This window comes from Dermacentor variabilis, chromosome 1 (assembly GCF_050947875.1).
Source record: "Dermacentor variabilis isolate Ectoservices chromosome 1, ASM5094787v1, whole genome shotgun sequence".
NCBI classification, from domain to species: Eukaryota; Metazoa; Arthropoda; class Arachnida; order Ixodida; family Ixodidae; genus Dermacentor; species Dermacentor variabilis.
Window position 1 is genome coordinate 28875521 of NC_134568.1, and position 21423 is coordinate 28896943.

General features: G+C 46.4%; 1 protein-coding gene and 13 non-coding genes across 14 annotated transcripts in view; 13 read left to right on the forward strand and 1 right to left on the reverse strand.

Moving 5' to 3' along the window:
- Nucleotides 1-21423, reverse strand: part of LOC142576106 (peroxiredoxin-6-like) — a 184721-nt gene that overhangs the window by 120461 nt on the left and 42837 nt on the right. The gene's annotated exons all lie outside the window — the stretch shown is intronic.
- Nucleotides 8513-8583, forward strand: TRNAG-CCC (transfer RNA glycine (anticodon CCC)). The gene has a single exon. It is a non-coding gene; the product is annotated as a tRNA-Gly (tRNA).
- Nucleotides 8879-8949, forward strand: TRNAY-GUA (transfer RNA tyrosine (anticodon GUA)). The gene has a single exon. It is a non-coding gene; the product is annotated as a tRNA-Tyr (tRNA).
- TRNAG-CCC (transfer RNA glycine (anticodon CCC)) lies at nucleotides 9251-9321 on the forward strand. The gene has a single exon. It is a non-coding gene; the product is annotated as a tRNA-Gly (tRNA).
- Nucleotides 9994-10064, forward strand: TRNAG-CCC (transfer RNA glycine (anticodon CCC)). The gene has a single exon. It is a non-coding gene; the product is annotated as a tRNA-Gly (tRNA).
- On the forward strand, nucleotides 12624-12694 carry TRNAG-CCC (transfer RNA glycine (anticodon CCC)). The gene has a single exon. It is a non-coding gene; the product is annotated as a tRNA-Gly (tRNA).
- Nucleotides 12999-13069, forward strand: TRNAG-CCC (transfer RNA glycine (anticodon CCC)). The gene has a single exon. It is a non-coding gene; the product is annotated as a tRNA-Gly (tRNA).
- Nucleotides 13374-13444, forward strand: TRNAG-CCC (transfer RNA glycine (anticodon CCC)). Its single transcript has one exon. It is a non-coding gene; the product is annotated as a tRNA-Gly (tRNA).
- TRNAG-CCC (transfer RNA glycine (anticodon CCC)) lies at nucleotides 16343-16413 on the forward strand. The gene has a single exon. It is a non-coding gene; the product is annotated as a tRNA-Gly (tRNA).
- TRNAG-CCC (transfer RNA glycine (anticodon CCC)) lies at nucleotides 16718-16788 on the forward strand. The gene has a single exon. It is a non-coding gene; the product is annotated as a tRNA-Gly (tRNA).
- TRNAG-CCC (transfer RNA glycine (anticodon CCC)) lies at nucleotides 17090-17160 on the forward strand. Its single transcript has one exon. It is a non-coding gene; the product is annotated as a tRNA-Gly (tRNA).
- On the forward strand, nucleotides 17458-17528 carry TRNAG-CCC (transfer RNA glycine (anticodon CCC)). Its single transcript has one exon. It is a non-coding gene; the product is annotated as a tRNA-Gly (tRNA).
- On the forward strand, nucleotides 20054-20124 carry TRNAG-CCC (transfer RNA glycine (anticodon CCC)). The gene has a single exon. It is a non-coding gene; the product is annotated as a tRNA-Gly (tRNA).
- TRNAG-CCC (transfer RNA glycine (anticodon CCC)) lies at nucleotides 20422-20492 on the forward strand. Its single transcript has one exon. It is a non-coding gene; the product is annotated as a tRNA-Gly (tRNA).

Below are 21423 nucleotides of genomic sequence, written 5' to 3' on the forward strand. Positions count from 1 at the left end.
AAGTTGAAGGTGGGCCTTAAAATTGACGACCTGCCTCATCAAGTGAACGTGAGCGGCGAGCAAGCCCTTGTTGTTGTGCCGGGAAGAGCGCCCGTTTGTCTACGCTGCAGAGGAAGAGGGCACATTCGTAGTGACTGCCGAGTGCTGCGTTGTGGTGGCTTCGGTAGGTTCGGTCATGAGGAGCACGACGGCACGCTTTCCTATGCCAGCGTCACCGGGCCCGTGGATGGTGGCGACGCGTGCGAGCTACTCATGGACGAGGTGGACGCTGAAGACGCAGCAAGTTCGGGCGACAGAAGGTGCGACAGAGTGCTGGCGAAGCCAGGCCCGGCCAAAGTAAAAGGGCCGAACGCGACAACGGGGCAAGAGCCCGCAGAGCAGCCGTCGGAGCTACAACCTGGGAATGCAACGACCTCAGAGAGGCCAGAATCGTGTGAAACTTCAGCCAAGGAAACAAGAGTTTACAGCTGGACAGGACAACATGGACGGCAGCGAGAGTGCAGTCGGCGGCCTGGCCGGCAAGCGCCCTTGGGATGAAAGTAGAGACGAGACAAGTACTCCCGATGGCGGCGAGGGTGGAGAACTACCGACAAAGACAACGGGGATTAGGCGTCCATCTTTCAAACCGCAGCCAAAAATCCTGGTCGACCCACGTTCAGAGGTCAAGCCGCCTCTCCCGTCTACATCACCTGGGAAGGTGAGACTGTTGTGATTGTTGGAGAGACAGTAATATGTAAGAGACAAATTTGAAAGTGTTGTATAGGAGCCGTGACGTAAAAAACATGAAAAAAGCCGAGACGCCCGTAAGTCGCGCAATTTCCTTGTTTTCTGGCCAGCATCCACTTGAAGTAAAAACCGTGTGGTAGGCCTACTCATAGCGATAACATGTACATTAAATTAGAAACAGCCTTATGCGTTGCAACGATCAACATTAGAGGACTTGTGTCTAGGAGGCGACAGTATCAGTTGCGTCGTTTGTTGCGTGAGAATGACGTTGATATTGCCGCCATGCAGGAAACGAAAGTCGAGTCCCAAGTGCAGACAGACCGCATGCTTTCGCCTTTCCGCTCCCGATACAATGTATGTGTCTGCCATTTTCTTGGTACATCTGGTGACTGCTTGCTTTTTATGAAGAACAGCATTCGTATTGTAGTAAAGTGTTTATACATATTGACGATTTGGGACGATTAATTGTGTGGGATATTTCTTCTTCTGGCGCGAATTGGCGGATTGTTTGTGTGTATGCACCAAATAGGCAGCAAGAGCGCAAACTATTTTTCGAAAATCTTGAAGTGCACCTGTCGTGTCATAAGACAATTATTCTTCTCAGAGATTTCAATTGCGTTTGCATTCCCGAAGGTAGGGCAAGCAAAGCGCCGGTGCGTGAATATGGTGCCTTGTTTTTTAATGCAATGGTTCGCGAGCGAGAGTAGGATGACGTAGGATGTGCGCTGTCTCGGAGCACGCCGTTCACACATTACCAGCTTAGCAATCAGGCGAGGCTTGACAGAGCCTACGTGTCTACTGCATTACTTCCCTTGAGCCGAGATTATAGTGTAAAGCACGTTTCTTTCAGCGACCATAACCTAGTCATGTTCACCATCAATAAGAAAGAAAAAGAGAGGTTTAGCTGAGACCTATGGAAATTGAACGACAAGCTACTCGATGATGACACGTTTGTAGAGAACGATAAAACTGAATTAGATGAAGTATTCGAGTGTAACACGGGCAGTTTAATTTATACATGGGAGTGTTTTAAAGAAAAAGTAAAAATGGACGCGATTGAAAGAGCATCGTGTATAAAACACCGCGAAACGAAGGAAGAAAAGCAGTTGCAGTGTCAGGTTTTTTACTCTGTCAACAAAGCGTGCAACCGGGCATGCGCAGTAAAGAAATTAAAGATGTGAAAAGAAAGTTGGAGACTATAGACGTGGAGAGATATAAGGGAGCTGTTGTGCGCGCACGCGCCGAGAGGCTTTGGTGTGGCGAGATGCCCACGAAACGTGCGCTGGCAGACGAGAGGAGCGACGCGACTAAAAACGAAATCAAGGCGATTGAATATCAAAACGTTGTCACAAGCGATGAAGCAATAATTGGACAAGCGTTTGTGGAACATTATCGCGAATTATTAGGAAGCATGAAACAGGACAGTAGCACATTCAAGGATGAATTCCTGTCACTTATGCCGCAACTCGACGACGATGTAAAAGCAAGCTTAGAGGCACCTATCACCGTGAAAGAAATTGAAAAATCGATTGATAATATGGCCTCTGGAAAGACACCTGGTCCGGATGGCCTAGGCGCAGCATTCTATAAAAAATTTAAAAGCCCTGTGGCAGAAGCCTTATGTGATGTTTAGCATGAGGCATACGAAAAGAAAGCATTACCAACGTCCTTCCGCAGATCACACATTGTGTTGATTCCCAAAACAGAAGATCCCTCAAAACAGCAGTGTATCGGATCATATCGGCCGATAACCTTAGCCAATGTTGATTATAAACTTTTTATGAGTGTGTTGGGCCAGGCGACTTCAAACTGTTATTAAAGAAATCGTAGGGCCCCATCAGACCTGCGGCATCAAAGGCAGATCTATAACGACGAATATTCACATTGCAAGAAATATTTTAGAATGTTGTGAAGATTTTGAGAGTAGGGTAGCGATGCTACGAATCGATCTCGAGAAGGCTTTTGACCGCGTGAGTCACGAGATCCTTTTGTGCATTCTCGACTACGTAAAACTAGGATCTGTAGTTTGAGAGGGGTACGAATGGCGTACACTGGATGCACTACGAGGATTGTAGTTAACAAACAGCAAAGCGAAAGCATTCAGTTATTATCAAGCGTAAAACAAGGACGTCCTGCGTCAGCACTACTTTTCACTCTCTATTTAGAACCTCTTTGTCAAAAAGTGCTTCAGAATGAACGAATTCGTGGTTTCCGCTTGATGACCATGGAAGTCAAAGTGCTTAGTTATGCAGATGATATAGCGGTGTTCTGTAATGATCAAGAAAGTGTCGGAGTGGCAATAAATCATGTCAAGGCATTCTGTGAGTGCACCGGTAGTAGAATTAACTGGAATAAATGCCTCAGTATCTGGCATGGAAATTGACGAATTACGCCCTCATTGTTCGAAAATGTCACATGGACGGTGATGCCTGATAAGTATCTAGGTGTACCGCTCCAACACTACTGGGACACAACAGAATATTGGAAGAATGAAACGGAGCAACTACGCGAGAAGACCCGAAAATGGAGTGGTCGAGAATTTTCAATGTTTACCCGCTCAACTGTGTGCAACATATTTCTTGTTTCGTGAGTGTGGTATGTTCAAGTGTTATCTATGACACGTAATGCAGTTCAAAAGCTACACAGAGTGATGGAAGTATTTGTTTGGGATTCTACGTGGGAAAGAACCAGTCGCACAAATTTGTTTCGATCTGTGCGTAGTGGGGGGCTTGGCCTAGTCCACCTTTTCTTGCGGCAGATCGTGGCTAGGTTTATTTTCTTACGCGATCAAAGCGATTGCTTCTTGAGAACAATGTTACATGTGCGATTGTCAAATTATTTGCCAGAATTTATTGTTGCAACTGTCAATGTCGAACAAAGAAGGCCAAGGGGTTATATGCGTGAAATCATGGGTGCTTTTGAAATCCTAAATGTACGCTTTACGATGGAATATGTCTCTGAAGTGACGCGTAAGAAACCATGTTGCCATTGCCTGTATACGGATCACTGTAACCAAGAGGTCCAGGGGACGATGTTTTAGCTAGAGTTAAAAAGATGCCTGTACGACCATCAGTCAAAACGTTCTTTTTCAAGCTACACGGTGGCACACTCCCTACAAAACATTGGCTGCGAGAAAAGGGCATTTTTGTTGCCTGGTCTGTACACTGCATCATCTGCAAAAAGCCGTAGACAGTTGAACACATACTTCTGGATTGTAGTGATGCAGTCTTTCTCTGGGACGTCCTTCAGAGGACATTGAAGAAAGACTTGCCCATTACACCGTATGCCATCCGTTTTTTGCCTGTGAAGAACGTAGGGGGTGTGCCCTACGACATGTTCATGGCACTAGTACTCTAGAGCGTGTGGAGGACGCGGATGGCCGTGCGCAACGAGGACTTGAATTCGCGACCGGAACGAGAGTATTTCATTGAGAGTGTAGAATACTTGAGAGAAGTGTACAAAGTTCAAACTGAAAAGCCTGAGTGGTACCACTTTTTAGGGGAAATACCTATGATGAAGGGACTGCGTTTTTAACGCCTCACGTGCTGAAAGTGAAGTGACAGCACTTTTATATGTGACATTGCACTCTATACAATTGTGTTATAGGCCGAGCAGGCAATAAAGAAAAAAAATACGCCGCTGGTGTAGTATCATGCAAGATTCCCATTCTTGCGTCCCGGGTTCGATACCCGGGCGGCGCAATGTTTCCTGTTTTTTGCGATTGCATTCTTCCGACCGTCCCACCAGAAGGGCGACAGACGCCGACTGTCCCACCAGATAAGCGGAGAACGCCGACAGTTCCCCCGCGGTAGCGGGGTGCTGTTCGGTAGAAGGCTTAGCAGGGACTAGGTGCAGCGGAACCTTTCAAGTGAATGATGAGTAGCGCAGTGGGAAACGTCATGGCTTCGCCGTATGAGGTGGAGCTTATGATAGTGCAGAATTTTTTTTTTGTAAAGTTTAACGGACTTGATTTCAGAAATGTATTGTAGTTTGCGCTTGCTCTTTTCTTTCAATGGCAAATAATCATGGAATAGCAATACGTATTGGCACGCTTAACGTACGCGGGTTAACGGCAAGACGGCGACAAGCACAATTAAGTCGCCTGATTCTGGAAAACGACTTAGACATTCTTGCTGTTCAAGAAACTAAAATTGAAAGCGAAGAGCAAACGGACAAAATGGTTCAGGTTTTTAAATCGCGTTACAACATTTGTGTTTGTCATGGAGTAGGTAAGGCCTGTGGCTGTCTTCTATATTTGCGTAACTCAATAGGTATTGTTGCGCGAAGTGTAATGTCGGCCCAAGATGGGCGATTGGTCCTATGTGATTTCTCTTTGAATGATGTTGACTGGCGAATTATCTGTGTGTACGCTTCAAACAAAATTGGTGATAGGAAAATTTTTTTAACTATGTTGAGTCACACCTGGCGTGTGAGAGAAATGTTGTTCTTCTTGGAGACTTCAATTATGTTTGCATGTCCGAAGATAGGGTGCCCAGTACAATAATGCGTGATAAAAGTGCGCATCAACTCTGCGCAATCGTAGCAGACTATGATTTAGTAGACGTTGGAAGCATATTAAGCGGCAACAGTGTTGTTTTTACTCATTTTCAAGGGCAGAGTCACGCTCGACTAGATCGTTTGTACGTATCAGCAAACCTCGCGCCAACGGTCATAGCTACGCAGTTAAGCACGTGAGCTTCAGTGACCACAGCCTAGTAACGTGTACATTGGGCATGAAACATAGAGGGTCTAACTTTAACTGGGAACTGTGGAAAATGAAAGACACGATCTTAAGTGATAAATGGTGTGTAAAAACTGTAAAAGGAAAAATTGACGTAATGCAAATAGATGCTACAACAGACTGGGCTGAGCTGTGGGAGCAGCTTAAATTGAAGTGGAAATGTATGCGATCGAGAGGGCTTGTGTGATACGTCGTAAAGCTAAACAAAGAGAGAAAGAACTGCAAAGCATGCTCGATTATTTTCTAAACGCGGAGTGCACATTACCGGGACGGTTTTCTAAACAGATTAGAGAAATTAAACGCGAACTTGAAAGGGTGGATGCTGAAGTTTATCAAGGAGCTGCGATAAGAGCACGATCCAAGAGGCTGTGGCTGGGAGAGGCGCCAACTAAGCGCGCGCTCATGGACGAAAAGGGTTATGCCTCCCAAAACATAATTAAAGAAATTTGTTTTAACAACACAACGTCAAAAGACCCAGAAGTAATTGAAAAAGCTTTCGTTGAACACTACCGAGCGTTGCTCGGTAGGCCGGTGCCCCTAACAGAAGAGTTTGTAAACACCTTTCTAACGGTTCTGCGAAAATTAGAAGACGAAATAAAAGAGGGACTCGAGAGACCAATCTCTGCGAAGCAAATTACAGAAGCCATAGAAGACTTGGGTAAAGGAAAGGCGCCTGGACCAGACGGCCTAGGTGCAGCTTTCTATAAATCTTTCAAGGCAGAAATAACCGAGATACTGCACGGTGTAATATCAGAAGCTCATGAAACTAAGCACTTGCCACCATCATTCAGGAAAAGTCATGTTGTGCTTATACCGAAAACCAGCGATACGGTAAAGCTGAAATCTGTCACTGGATACAGGCCCATAAGTCTTACGAATGTGGATTATAAAATCTACGTGAAGGTGCTAGGAAAAAGGCTGCAGTCAGTTATTAAGTACATAGTAGGCCCCCACCAAAAATGCGGTTTAAGAAAGAGAACAATATTTTCGAATATTCACGTCGCTAGAAGTATATTGGAATGCTGTGACACAAACCTCGAATGTGTAGCAATGGTTCAGTTATACCTAGAAAAAGCTTTTGACAGGGTTGCTCACAGCATACTTCTTGCCCTGCTAAAACACATTAACGTAGGCATAGTGATCCAGGACGGAGTTGCCATGGCTTATGAAAACTGTTCTACTCACCTTATAATCAACAAAAGACTCGGTGAAAATATACCAGTATTATCCAGTGTGCGGCAGGGGTGCCCTTTGTCGCCCTACTTTTTGCGCTTTTTCTTGAACCTTTCTGTTTGAAGGTACGATAAAAACGAAAACATTCGCGGCCTCCGTCTTTTAACTCGGGAAGTAAAAATACTAGCTTACGCAGATGACATCGCACTTGTTCGCATTGACCAAGAGAGCATTCGGGAGGCAGTCAAGGATGCAAGAAAGTTTTGCAGTCTAACTGGGAGTGCCATAAGCTGGCAAAAAAGCTTAGGCTACTGTTACGGTGAATGGGGCAGCCGGCCGGCAATGTTCGAAACAATACCGTTCAGAGATACGCCAACTAGTTACCTTGGTGTTCCTTTCGAATACTATCGTGACGCCACGACGCAATGGACCGAACAAACTGAGCGGGCAAAAGCACAAACAACGAAGTGGGGAGGCAAGAATCAATATTCGCGAGAGCCATGGTGTGCAATTTGTTTCTTTTCGCCAAAGTGTTTCATATGCTGCAAGTTTTGTGTATATCCCGAGTGTGTGTACAGAAGTTGCACAGGGTTTTTGCTATGTTCGTGTCGGGGTCGGGATGGGAGCGCATGAGTCGTCTGAATCTGTTTCATGCTGTGCAGAAAGGAGGGTTGGGTTTGTCGCATTTATTTTTGAAACAAGTAGTGTCGCGTTTCATGTTCTTGCGAGACGAAAGCGACTGTTTTTTGCGGTACGTTATCCAGACGCGATTAGCTGACGCACTGCCAGAACATGTAGTGACGTCATATGGCATACCTCAAGTAGTTGTCCGAGGTTTTTTGTTTGAAGTAATAAGTTCTTTCCCTTTGGTAAAAGCACACTTTGGAATACCTAAATACTGTCACAAGAAAGCGATTATACCGATATTTAGTTGATCTCATGTGTCCAGTACCAGCATACCGTGCAGAATATGCACTGCGGCGTGAGCAGAATGTGTTAAAGCGAGTTAAAAAAATGCCCGTAAGAGCAACAACAAAAACGTTCTTTTTTTCATGCTGCACACTGGCACGCATCCTGTCAAGCCGTGGCTGCAGGAGAGGGGGCTCCTTGTACCCTGGAGTGTGAATTGCCACACCTCTCAGAAACCGGAGTCAATGGAGCGCATATTTCTGGAGTGCAGGGACTCAGTCAACCTTTGGGACATTCTAAAAAGGGCTCTAAAGAAAGAATTTTCATTAAAACCTTTTGGAATCCAGTTTTTACCCTTTGAAGAGATAGAAGGCGTGCCATGTGATATGGTGATGTTACTCTGCATGCACAGCGTGTGCAAAACACGAATGGCGGTGCGTAAAAGAGGATGTTGACGCAAAACCGGCTGGACAATATTTTGTTGAAAATGTATGTACATTCGCGAAGTGTATAAACCGCTCAGCGAACCACCTGAGTGGTTAGCAACATTTGAACAGCTTGCAAACATTAAGCTTCCTTAAAACAAAATTAATCGACAAGGTACACCCGCACATCGAATGGTCTTTTTTTGTTCCGTAATCGAAGCGGAGAATTGCTGTGAATCGTGTATTTGTTATAAACAGGCATTCTTCTGCTTTTCATTCTCCTATACTATCGACGCTATGCTTATCGTGAGCGAAGCACGGATGCGCCGCTGCCGAAAGCCCGCGATCTAGAAAATCCTTCTTCCGCGAAAGCGCTGCTTATGCAAGAAGCGTGTGCGCTGCGCAGGAACCTCCGCCAGATTGGATGCACTCGTTGGATGCATGTGTGTGTTTGCCTGAGTTTTACGTGTGTAATTGTGTCCACTTTGTAATATACCTTCAGTTTTGTTTTCCATGCAATAAAGGAAAGGAAACAGATGCGCCGCTGGTGTAGTGGTATCATGCAAGGTTCCCATTCTTGAGTCCCGGGTTCGATTCCCGGGCGGCGCAATGTTTCCGTTTTGATTCGCGATTCCATTCTTTTGCTTTTCCTTCACTATCGACGCTATCCTTGTGAGCGAAGCACGGATGCGCCGCTGCCGAAAGCCCGCGATCTAGAAAATCCTTCTTTAGCGAAAGTGCTGCTTATAGAAGAAGTGTGTACGCTGCGCAGGAACCTCCGCCAGATTGGATGCACTCGTTGGATACATGTGTGTGTTTGGCTGAGTTTTACGTGAGTAATTGTGTGCACTTTGTAATATACCTTCAGTTTTGTTTTCCATGTAGTAAAGACAACGAAAAAGATGCGCCGCTGGTGTAGTGGAATCATGCAAGATTGTAATTCTTGCGTCCCGGGTTCGATTCCCGGGCGGCGCAATGTTTCCGTCTTGATTCCCGATTCCATTCTTTTGCTTTTCCTTCTCCTTTACTATCGACGCTATTCTTATGAGCGAAGCACGGATGCGCCGCTGCCGAAAGCCCGCGATCTACAAAATCCTTCTTTCGCGAAAGCGCTGCTTATGTAAGAAGTGTGTACGCTGCGCAGGAACCTCCGCCAGCTTGGATGCACTCGTTGGATGCGTGTGTGTGTTTGCCTGAGTTGTACGTGTGTAATTGTGTCCACTTTGTTATATACCTTCAGTTTTGTTTTCAATGTAGTAAAGACAACGAAAAAGATGCGCCGCTGGTGTAGTGGTATCATGCAAGATTCCCATTCTTGCGTCCCGGGTTCGATTCCCGGGCGGCGCAATGTATCCTTTTTTTTTCGCGATTCCATTGTTTTGCTTTTCCTTCTCCTTTACTATCGACGCTATCCGTATCATGAGCGAAGCACGGATGCGCCGCTGCCAAAAGCCTGCGATCTACAAAATCCTTCTTTCGCGAAAGTGCTGCTTATGCTAGAAGTGCGTGCGCTGCGCAGGAACGTCCACCATATTGGATGCGCTTGTTGGATGCATGTTTGCCTGAGTTTTAAGTGTGCAATTGTGTCCACTTTGTAATATATCTTCCGTTTTGTTTTCCATGCAATAAAGAAAAGGAAAAGATGCGCCGCTGGTGTTGTGGTATCATGCAAGGTTCCCATTCTTGCGTCCCGGGTTGGCTTCCCGGGCGGCGCAATGTTTCCTTTTTTATTCGGGATTCCATTCTTTTGGTTTTCATTCTCCTATACTATCGACGCTATCCGTATCATGAGCGAAGCACGGATGCACCGCTGCCGAAAGCCCGCGATCTACAAAATCCTTCTTTCGCGAAAGTGCTGCTTATCTAAGAAGTATGTACACTGCGCAGGAACCTCCGCCAGCTTGGATGCACTCGTTGGATGCGTGTGTGTGTTTCGCTGAGTTTTACGTGTGTAATTGTGTCCACTTTGTTATATACCTTCAGTTTTGTTTTCCATGTAGTAAAGAAAACGAAAAAGATGCGCCGCTGGTGTAGTGGTATCATGCAAGATTCCCATTCTTGCGTCCCGGGTTCGATTCCAGGGCGGCGCAATGTATCCTTTCTTATTCGCGATTCCATTGTTTTGCTTTTCATTCTCCTATACTATCGACGCTATCCGTATCATGAGCGAAGCACGGATGCGCCGCTGCCAAAAGCCTGCGATCTACAAAATCCTTCTTTCGCGAAAGTGCTGCTTATGCTAGAAGTGTGTGCGCTGCGCAGGAACGTCCAGCATATTGGATGCGCTTGTTGGATGCATGTTTGCCTGAGTTTTAAGTGTGTAATTGTGTCCACTTTGTAATATATCTTCCGTTTTGTTTTCCATGCAATAAAGAAAAGGAAAAGATGCGCCGCTGGTGTTGTGGTATCATGCAAGATTCCCATTCTTGCGTCCCGGGTTGGCTTCCCGGGCGGCGCAATGTTTCCTTTTTTATTCGGGATTCCATTCTTTTGGTTTTCATTCTCCTATACTATCGACGCTATCCGTATCATGAGCGAAGCACGGATGCGCCGCTGCCGAAAGCCCGCCCTGCTAGTAACAGCGCAAAATATAGACAAGGGACGAGAGAAGAAGACACCACAAGCGCTGACTTTCAACAACGTTGAAAAGAAGCTATGCGGAAATCTCAAACTCGACCGCCTTGTGCGTAGCATCGAAACTAGCAAAAAATCATCCCTTGACATGTTTTTCACTGTAAAAACGCATAAACCTGAGTGGCCCCTGCGGGTTATAGTATCTGAGAAGGGCACTTGGCAGAAAACGATTGCCCTGTTCTTGCAAGAAAAACTAAAGCTACTAACTGTTGACGATCCTTTCCAGGTGAAATCCTCAGACGCTGTAATAAGGTTTTTAAAAGACAATTCTAGCACTGACTTTGCAGCATGCTCTGTAGATGTTAAAGATTTATATTATTCGATCCCCCAACATGAAATTTTGGAGTGCGTGGAAGAATGTATAGATACACACGGTGCTGTCGCTTTTCAGAACGCCTCCGGGGTTTCAACTGGTGGGTTCCTGGAACTCCTTTCTGTATATTTGAAATCCACTTATGTTACGTGGGAAGGGAATGTGTACCTCCAGAAACGCGGCGTCTGTATAGGGTCATGTATTGCGCCAGTACTTAGCGATTTGTTTCTTGCCCACAAAGATAGATTACTTCAGAACGCTCTAACCAGAACAAACGTCCGGGGAGTCTTTCGGTATGTTGACGATTACTTGGTTCTATGTGATGGCTCTGGCACGAATTCAGATGACGCAGTTTCGGAGGCACTAACATGCTTTAGTTATGTGCTTCAGCCGCTTGCTGTTACCCACGAGGTCCCCACGCAAGGGTCTTTGAGATTCCTTGATCTCCGACTCGAGCTCTCCAAAGGGAAGGTCTGCTGGGCCTATGAACCCAGAGGCGACAAGGCGCCACTGCCATTCGAATCAGCGCATTCAAAAATAGTGAAGAGAGCAATTGCAAACCTTTGTCTAGCAAATGCGCTCAAAAAATCGTGCATCCACGCAATGGAACAAAGTTTTCGACGGCAGGTTGACCGGCTTACTAGGGCTGGTTACCCGTCGCACCTTCTTGTGTCCGTTGCGGAAAAAATGAGCAAGAACCTAAAACTCAAGCGTGCCCATGGCGAGCCAGGTAGCGAGAAGCCAAAAGAAAAACGACGGACCGTGGCCCTGCCATACGTGCACAACGTATCTCACCGCCTGAAAAAGATTGGGCGCAAAGCTGGTGTCAATGTAGTGCTTACTGCCCCGAAAAAACTAAAAAGCCTCTGCCGACGCGTCAATGCTGAAGAGCCGACAAACCAGGAAGGGTGCACGACTAATCACCAGAATCGTTTTGTGGAGTGCACGGAAGCCGTTGTGTATTCAATACCTCTGAAATGTGGAAAAAGGTATGTAGGGCAAACTTCTAGATGCACAAATGAGAGACTGAAGGAACACAAACTTAGCGTCGAGCAGGCTAACAGGAATCTAGGCATACATATCAGGGATTGCCCCTCAAAAGATTGCGCCGCAGAATTTAGACGCTGTAAAGTGCTGAAGAAGCACAATGACCAGCTGGTCCGGGAGATAATTGAGGCGGCCGAGATTACCAGACTTCGTGACCAATGCGTTAGCACGCCGTCCTTGTTACTGACAAAAAAAGAACTTGAGCTTTTGCACGTGCAACCGCTATCTTGAGCGTATAAAAGAAAAGAAAAAAAAAAGTGCTTGATTCACATGATGTGAGATCACGTGACTGCGACACGTGAGGGCAATGTTTATAAGAAGCCGTGTTTCTTTCAGAATAAACGTTGTTGAAAGTCAGCGCTTGTGGTGTCTTCTTCTCTCGTCCCTTGTCTATATTTTGCGCTGTTACTAGCAGGATGGAAAACCAACAAGCCCAAGCTGCTATTCTAGCGAAAGCCCGCGATCTACAAAATCCTTCTTTCGCGAAAGTGCTGCTTAGGTAAGAAGTCTGTACGCTGCGCAGGAACCTCCGCCAGCTTGGATGCACTCGTTGGATGCGTGTGTGTGTTTCGCTGAGTTTTACGTGTGTAATTGCGTCCACTTTGTTATATACGATCAGTTTTGTTTTCCATGTAGTAAAGAAAACGAAAAAGATGCGCCGCTGGTGTAGTGGTATCATGAAAGATTCCCATTCTTGCGTCCCGCGTTCGATTCCCGGGCGGCGCAATGTATCCTTTTTTATTCGCGATTCCATTGTTTTGCTTTTCATTCTCCTATACTATCAACGCTATCCGTATCATGAGCGAAGCGCGGATGCGCCGCTGCCGAAAGCCTCCGATCTACAAAATCCTTCTTTCGCGAAAGTGCTGCTTATGCTAGAAGTGTGTGCGCTGCGCAGGAACCTCCGCCAGATTGGATGCACTCGTTGGATGCGTGTGGGTGTTTCGCTGAGTTTTACGTGTGTAATTGCGTGCACTTTGTTATATACGATCAGTTTTGTTTTCCATGTAGTAAAGAAAACGAAAAAGATGCGCCGCTGGTGTAGTGGTATCATGAAAGATTCCCATTCTTGCGTCCCGCGTTCGATTCCCGGGCGGCGCAATGTATCCTTTTTTATTCGCGATTCCATTGTTTTGCTTTTCATTCTCCTATACTATCGACGCTATCCGTATCATGAGCGAAGCACGGATGCGCCGCTGCCGAAAGCCTGCGATCTACAAAATCCTTCTTTCGCGAAAGTGCTGCTTATGCTAGAAGTGTGTGCGCTGCGCAGGAACCTCCGCCAGATTGGATGCACTCGTTGGATGCGTGTGGGTGTTTCGCTGAGTTTTACGTGTGTAATTGCGTCCACTTTGTTATATACGATCACTTTTGTTTTCCATGTAGTAAAGAAAACGAAAAAGATGCGCCGCTGGTGTAGTGGTATCATGCAAGATTCCCATTCTTGCGTCTCGGGTTCGATTCCAGGGCGGCGCAATGTATCCTTGTTTATTCGCGATTCCATTGTTTTGCTTTTCATTCTCCTATACTATCGACGCTATCCGTATCATGAACGAAGCACGGATGCGCCGCTGCCGAAAGCCTGCGATCTACAAAATCCTTCTTTCGCGAAAGTGCTGCTTATGCTAGAAGTGTGTGCGCTGCGCAGGAACCTCCGCCAGATTGGATGCACTCGTTGGATGCATGTGTGTGTTTGCCTGAGTTTTACGTGTGTAATTGTGTCCACTTTGTAATATACCTTCAGTTTTGTTTTCCATGCAATAAAGAAAAGGAAAAGATGCGCCGCTGTTGTTGTGGTATCATGCAAGATTCCCATTCTTGCGTCCCGGGTTCGATTCCAGGGCGGCGCAATGTATCCTTTTTTATTCGCGATTCCATTGTTTTGCTTTTCATTCTCCTATACTATCGACGCTATCCGTATCATGAGCGAAGCACGGATGCACCGCTGCCGAAATCCTGCGATCTACAAAATCCTTCTTTCGCGAAAGTGCTGCTTATGCTAGAAGTGTGTGCGCTGCGCAGGAACGTCGACCATATTGGATGCGCTTGTTGGATGCATGTTTGCCTGAGTTTTAAGTGTGTAATTGTGTCCACTTTGTAATATATCTTCCGTTTTGTTTTCCATGCAATAAAGAAAAGGAAAAGATGCGCCGCTGTTGTTGTGGTATCATGCAAGATTCCCATTCTTGCGTCCCGGGTTCGATTCCAGGGCGGCGCAATGTATCCTTTTTTATTCGCGATTCCATTGTTTTGCTTTTCATTCTCCTATACTATCGACGCTATCCGTATCATGAGCGAAGCACGGATGCACCGCTGCCGAAAGCCTGCGATCTACAAAATCCTTCTTTCGCGAAAGTGCTGCTTATGCTAGAAGTGTGTGCGCTGCGCAGGAACGTCGACCATATTGGATGCGCTTGTTGGATGCATGTTTGCCTGAGTTTTAAGTGTGTAATTGTGTCCACTTTGTAATATATCTTCCGTTTTGTTTTCAATGCAATAAAGAAAAGGAAAAGATGCGCCGCTGGTGTTGTGGTATCATGCAAGATTCCCATTCTTGCGTCCTGGGTTGGCTTCCCGGGCGGCGCAATGTTTCCTTTTTTATTCGGGATTCCATTCTTTTGCTTTTCATTCTCCTATACTATCGACGCTATCCGTATCATGAGCGAAGCACGGATGCACCGCTGCCGAAAGCCCGCGATCTAGAAAATCCTTCTTTCGCGGAAGCGCTGCTTATGCAAGAAGTGTGTGCGCTGCGCAGGAACCTCCGCCAGATTGGATGCACTCGTTGGATGCATGTGTCTGTTTGCCTGAGTTTTACGTGTCTAATTGTGTCCACTTTGTAATATACCTTCAGTTTTGTTTTCCATGCAATAAAGAAAAGGAAAAGATGCGCAGCTGTTGTTGTGGTATCATGCAAGATTCCCATTCTTGCGTCCCGGGTTCGATTCCAGGGCGGCGCAATGTATCCTTTTTTATTCGCGATTCCATTGTTTTGCTTTTCATTCTCCTATACTATCGACGCTATCCGTATCATGAGCGAAGCACGGATGCACCGCTGCCGAAAGCCTGCGATCTACAAAATCCTTCTTTCGCGAAAGTGCTGCTTATGCTAGAAGTGTGTGCGCTGCGCAGGAACGTCGATCATATTGGATGCGCTTGTTGGATGCATGTTTGCCTGAGTTTTAAGTGTGTAATTGTGTCCACTTTGTAATATATCTTCCGTTTTGTTTTCCATGCAATAAAGAAAAGGAAAAGATGCGCCGCTGGTGTTGTGGTATCATGCAAGATTCCCATTCTTGCGTCCCGGGTTGGCTTCCCGGGCGGCGCAATGTTTCCATTTTTATTCGGGATTCCATTCTTTTGCTTTTCATTCTCCTATACTATCGACGCTATCCGTATCATGAGCGAAGCACGGATGCACCGCTGCCGAAAGCCCGCGATCTAGAAAATCCTTCTTTCGCGGAAGCGCTGCTTATGCAAGAAGTGTGTGCGCTGCGCAAGAACCTCCGCCAGATTGGATGCACTCGTTGGATGCATGTGTGTGTTTGCCTGAGCTTTACGTGTGTAATTGTGTCCACTTTGTAATATACCTTCAGTTTTGTTTTCCATGCAATAAAGAAAAGGAAAAGATGCGCCGCTGTTGTTGTGGTATCATGCAAGATTCCCATTCTTGCGTCCCGGGTTCGCTTCCCGGGCGGCGCAATGTTTCCTTTTTTATTCGGGATTCCATTCTTTTGCTTTTCATTCTCCTATACTATCGACGCTATCCGTATCATGAGCGAAGCACGGATGCCCCGCTGCCGAAAGCCTGCGATCTACAAAATCCTTCTTTCGCGAAAGTGCTGCTTATGCTAGAAGTGTGTGCGCTGCTCAGGAACGTCGACCATATTGGATGCGCTTGTTGGATGCATGTTTGCCTGAGTTTTAAGTGTGTAATTGTGTCCACTTTGTAATATATCTTCCGTTTTGTTTTCCATGCAATAAACAAAAGGAAAAGATGCGCCGCTGGTGTTGTGGTATCATGCAAGATTCCCATTCTTGCGTCCCGGGTTGGCTTCCCGGGCGGCGCAATGTTTCCTTTTATATTCGGGATTCCATTCTTTTGCTTTTCATTCTCCTATACTATCGATGCTATCCGTATCATGAGCGAAGCACGGATGCGCCGCTGCCGAAAGCCCGCGATCTACAAAATCCTTCTTTCGCGAAAGCGCTGCTTATGCAAGAAGTGTGTGCGCTGCGCAGGAACGTCTGCCATATTGGATGCACTCGTTGGATGCGTGTGTGTGTTTCGCTGAGTTTTACGTGTGTAATCGCGTCCACTTTGTTATATACCTTCAGTTTTGTTTTCCATGTAGTAAAGAAAACGAAAAAGATGCGCCGCTGGTGTAGTGGTATCATGCAAGATTCCCATTCTTGCGTCCCGGATTCGATTCCCGGGCGGCGCAATGTTTCCTTTTTTATTCGGGATTCCATTCTTTTGCTTTTCATTCTCCTATACTATCGACGCTATCCGTATCATGAGCGAAGCACGGATGCGCCGCTGCCGAAAGCCCGCGATCTACAAAATCCTTCTTTCGCGAAAGCGCTGCTTATGCAAGAAGTGTGTGCGCTGCGCAGGAACCTCCGCCAGATTGGATGCACTCGTTGGATGCGTGTGTGTGTTTCGCTGAGTTTTACGTGTGTAATTGCGTCCACTTTGTTATATACCTTCAGTTTTGTTTTCCATGTAGTAAAGAAAACGAAAAAGATGCGCCGCTGGTGTAGTGGTATCATGCAAGATTCCCATTCTTGCGTCCCGGGTTCGATTCCCGGGCGGCGCAATGTATCCTTTTTTATTCGCGATTCCATTGTTTTGCTTTTCCTTCTCCTTTACTATCGACGCTATCCTTATGAGCGAAGCACGGATGCGCCGCTGCCGAAAGCCTGCGATCTATAAAATCCTTCTTTCGTGAAAGTGCTGCTTATGCAAGAAGTGTGTGCGCTGCGCAGGAACCTCCGCCAGATTGGATGCACTCGTTGGATGCGTGTGTGTGTTTCGCTGAGTTTTACGTGTGTAATTGCGTCCACTTTGTTATATACCTTCAGTTTTGTTTTCCATGTAGTAAAGAAAACGAAAAAGATGCGCCGCTGGTGTAGTGGTATCATGCAAGATTCCCATTCTTGCGTCCCGGGTTCGATTCCCGGGCGGCGCAATGTTTCGTTTTTTATTCGGGATTCCATTCTTTTGCTTTTCATTCTCCTATACTATCGACGCTATCCGTATCATGAGCGAAGCACGGATGCACCGCTGCCGAAAGCCCGCGATCTACAAAATCCTTCTTTCGCGAAAGTGCTGCTTATGCAAGAAGTGTGTGCGCTGCGCAGGAACCTCCGCCATATTGGATGCGCTTGTTGGATGCATGTTTGCCTGAGTTTTAAGTGTGTAATTGTGTCCACTTTGTAATATACCTGCAGTTTTGTTTTCCATGTAATAAAGAAAAGGAAAAGATGCGCCGCTGGTGTAGTGGTATCATGCAAGATTCCCATTCTTGCGTCCCGGGTTCGCTTCCCGGGCGGCGCAATGTTTCCTTTTTTATTCGGGATTCCATTCTTTTGCTTTTCATTCTCCTATACTATCGACGCTATCCTTATCATGAGCGAAGCACGGATGCGCCGCTGCCGAAAGCCTGCGATCTACAAAATCCTTCTTTCGCGAAAGTGCTGCTTATGCAAGAAGTGTGTGCGCTGCGCAGGAACGTCCGCAATATTGCATGCGCTTGTTGGATGCATGTTTGCCTGAGTTTTAAGTGTGTAACTTTGCCCACTTTGTAATATACCTGCAGTTTTGTTTTCCATGTAATAAAGAAAAGGAAAAGATGCGCCGCTGGTGTAGTGGTAGCATGCGAGATTCCCATTGTTGCTTCCCGGATTCGATTCCCGGGCGGCGCAATGTTTCCGTCTTGATTCGCGATTCCATTCTTTTGCTTTTCGTTCTCCTTTACTATCGACGCTATCCTTATCATGAGCGAAGCTCGGATGCGCCGCTGTCGAAAGCCCGCGATCTACAAAATCCTTCTTTCGCGAAAGTGCTGCTTATGCAAGAAGTGTGAGCGCTGCGCAGGAACCTCCGCCATATTGGATGCGCTTGTTGGATGCATGTTTGCCTGAGTTTTAAGTGTGTAATTGTGTCCACTTTGTAATATACCTTCCGTTTTGTTTTCCATGTAATAAAGAAAAGGAAAAGATGCGCCGCTGGTCTAGTGGTATCATGCAAGATTGCCATTCTTGCGTCCCGGGTTCGCTTCCCGGGCGGCGCAATGTTTCCTTTTTTATTCGGGATTCCATTCTTTTGCTTTTCATTCTCATATACTATCGACGCTATCCTTATCATGAGCGAAGCACGGAGGCGCCGCTGCCGAAAGCCTGCGATCTACAAAATCCTTCTTTCGCGAAAGTGCTGCTTATGCAAGACGTGTGTGCGCTGCGCAGGAACCTCCGCCATATTGGATGCGCTTGTTGGATGCATGTTTGCCTGAGTTTTAAGTGTGTAATTGTGTCCACTTTGTAATATACACTCTAAGAAAAATCCCGGAGAAAACGGGAGTAACTGCGCCGTTAGTCCTGAAAAGGGCACTTTCGTCCCTCAAAGGACTAACTGCATGAATGTGCGGGCCGTGTGCAAATTTCGGAGAGTAAGTGTTTAGTCCCTGCTCGGAAAGAGAGCAATGGGAGGACGAACGGCAACAGTTACTCCCCAGGCACTTCGCTGTTTTCGTCCGTGTCATGGAGCGATGAGGCGAAAACGGTATTGTCTATAAATCGTGAATGGTTCGAAGTTCGTGCATTGTCTATTGAACTACATGCAAAGCAGCACCTTGCCTCTTCGTGAGAAAATTACGTGAAACTTAAAACTGGAATGTGAAGAGGCATGCCCTTCGTGCGCACCCCATAAGTGAGCGATACACATTAAACGCGCCAGTCACTGATAGACGGCTAGATTTTCTTGGTCTATAGTACCTAAGTTCCTTCCGTTCCAAGGAGGTTGCGAACTGAAGCGATGTGTAGCTCAAACGGCACACGCTAAGCGACAGAGAAATTGCCCTTCTCTGTCGTCTTCGGTGCCCCGTTTGAGATCGCTACACGTATACATGGCGTAGTGCCTCAGTTTAAATCACCCTAAAAATACTCGGGCTGATTTCTTTTCGCAGTCGCTTATGGTTGCAAGTACACTCAACGTTAGACTCTGACTGTATAGCTTGCACAAAATACAGTCACTTTTATATTGCCGCACTTGCGTTCCCATGCTTAACCTTGTCGAAATAGCCCGTCTTGCCAAGCAAGCGGCGTGGTGAAGTGGTTAGAGTACCTGACCTGTGGGCGAAAGGACGTGAGTTCGAATCCTGCTGTCGGACACGGTTTGTTTTTTCAGCTCATTAATTTTTTATTAGGGTATAAATGCCTATTTTAATTAATTACACCTTTACGGAGCATCGGAACGAATTACAGTTACTCCCTTGAGGACCATCGGGCAGGGGCAACTGTTAGTCCCTGAAGGAGTAAGCGCATGGGGAGTAACAGTTCATCCCATGTCAGTTCGTCCCCAAAACGACTAATGGTTGTGGCAAATCAGTTAGTCCCCAAAAGGACTAACCTCCCTACCTCTTTTAGTCCTTTTTTTCTTAGAGTGTACCTTCCGTTTTGTTTTCTATGTAGTAAAGAAAACGGAAAAGATGCGCCGCCGGTGTAGTGGTATCGTGCAAGATTCCCATTCTTGCGTCCCGGGTTCGCTTCCCGGGTGGCGCAATGTTTCCTTTTTTATTCGGGATTCCATTCTTTTGCTTTTCATTCTCCTATACTATCGACGCTATCCTTATCATGAGCGAAGCACGGATGCGGCGATGCCGAAAGCCTGCGATCTACAAAATCCTTCTTTCGCAAAAGTGCTGCTTATGCAAGAAGTGTGTGCGCTGCGCAGGAACGTCCGCCTGATTGGATGCACTTGTTGGATGAATGTGTGTGTTTGCCTGAGTTTTACGTGCGTAATTGTGTCCACTTTGTAATATACCTTCCGTTTTGTTTTCCATGTAATAAAGAAAAGGAAAAGATGCGCCGCTGGTGTAGTGGTATCATGCAAGATTCCCATTCTTGCGTCCCGGGTTCGCTTCCCGGGCGGCGCAATGTTTCCTTTTTTATTCGGGATTACATTCTTTTGCTTTTCATTCTCCTATACTATCGACGCTATCCTTATCATGAGCGAAGCACGGATGCGCCACTGCCGAAAGCCTGCGATCTACAAAATCCTTCTTTCGCGAAAGTGCTGCTTATGCAAGAAGTGTGTGCGCTGCGCAGGAACGTCCGCAATAGTGGATGCGCTTGTTGGATGCATGTTTGCCTGAGTTTTAAGTGTGTAATTGTGTCCACTTTGTAATATACCTTCCGTTTTGTTTTCCATGTAATAAATAAAAGGAAAAGATGCGCCGCTGGTGTAGTGGTATCATGCAAGATTCCCATTCTTGCGTCCCGGGTTCGATTCCCGGGCGGCGCAATGTTTCCGTCTTGATTCGCGATTCCATTCTTTTGCTTTTCCTTCTCCTTTACTATCGACGCTATCCTTATGAGCGAAGCACAGATGCGCCGCTGCCGAAAGCCCGCGATCTACAAAATCCATCTTTCGCGAAAGTGCTGCTTATGTAAGAAGTCTGTACGCTGCGCAGGAACCTCAGCCAGCTTGGATACACTCGTTGGATGCGTGTGTGTGTTTGCCTGAGTTTTACGTGTGTAATTGTGTCTACTTTGTTATATACCTTCAGTTTTGTTTTCCATGCAATAAAGAAAAGGAAAAGATGCGCCGCTGGTGTAGTGGTATCATTCAAGATTCCCATTCTTGCGTCCCGGGTTCGCTTCCCGGGCTGCGCAATGTTTCCTTTTTTATTCGGGATTCCATTCTTTTGCTTTTCATTCTCCTATACTATCGACGCTATCCTTATCATGAGCGAAGCACGGATGCGCCGATGCCGAAAGCCTGCGATCTACAAAATCCTTCTTTCGCGAAAGTGCTGCTTATGCAAGAAGTGTGTGCGCTGCGCAGGAACGTCTGCCATATTGGATGCGCTTGTTGGATGCATGTTTGCCTGAGTTTTAAGTGTGTAATTGTGTCCACTTTGTAATATACCTTCCGTTTTTTTTCCATGCAATAAAGAAAAGGAAAAGATGCGCCGCTGGTGTTGTGGTATCATGCAAGATTCCCATTCTTGCGTCCCGGGTTGGCTTCCCGGGAGGCGGAATGTTTCCTTTTTTATTCGGGATTCCATTCTTTTGCTTTTCATTCTCCTATACTATCGACGCTATCCGTATCATGAGCGAAGCACGGATGCGGCGCTGCCGAAAGCCTGCGATCTACAAAATCCTTCTTTCGCGAAAGTGCTGCTTATGCAAGAAGTGTGTGCGCTGCGCAGGAACGTCCGCCATATTGGATG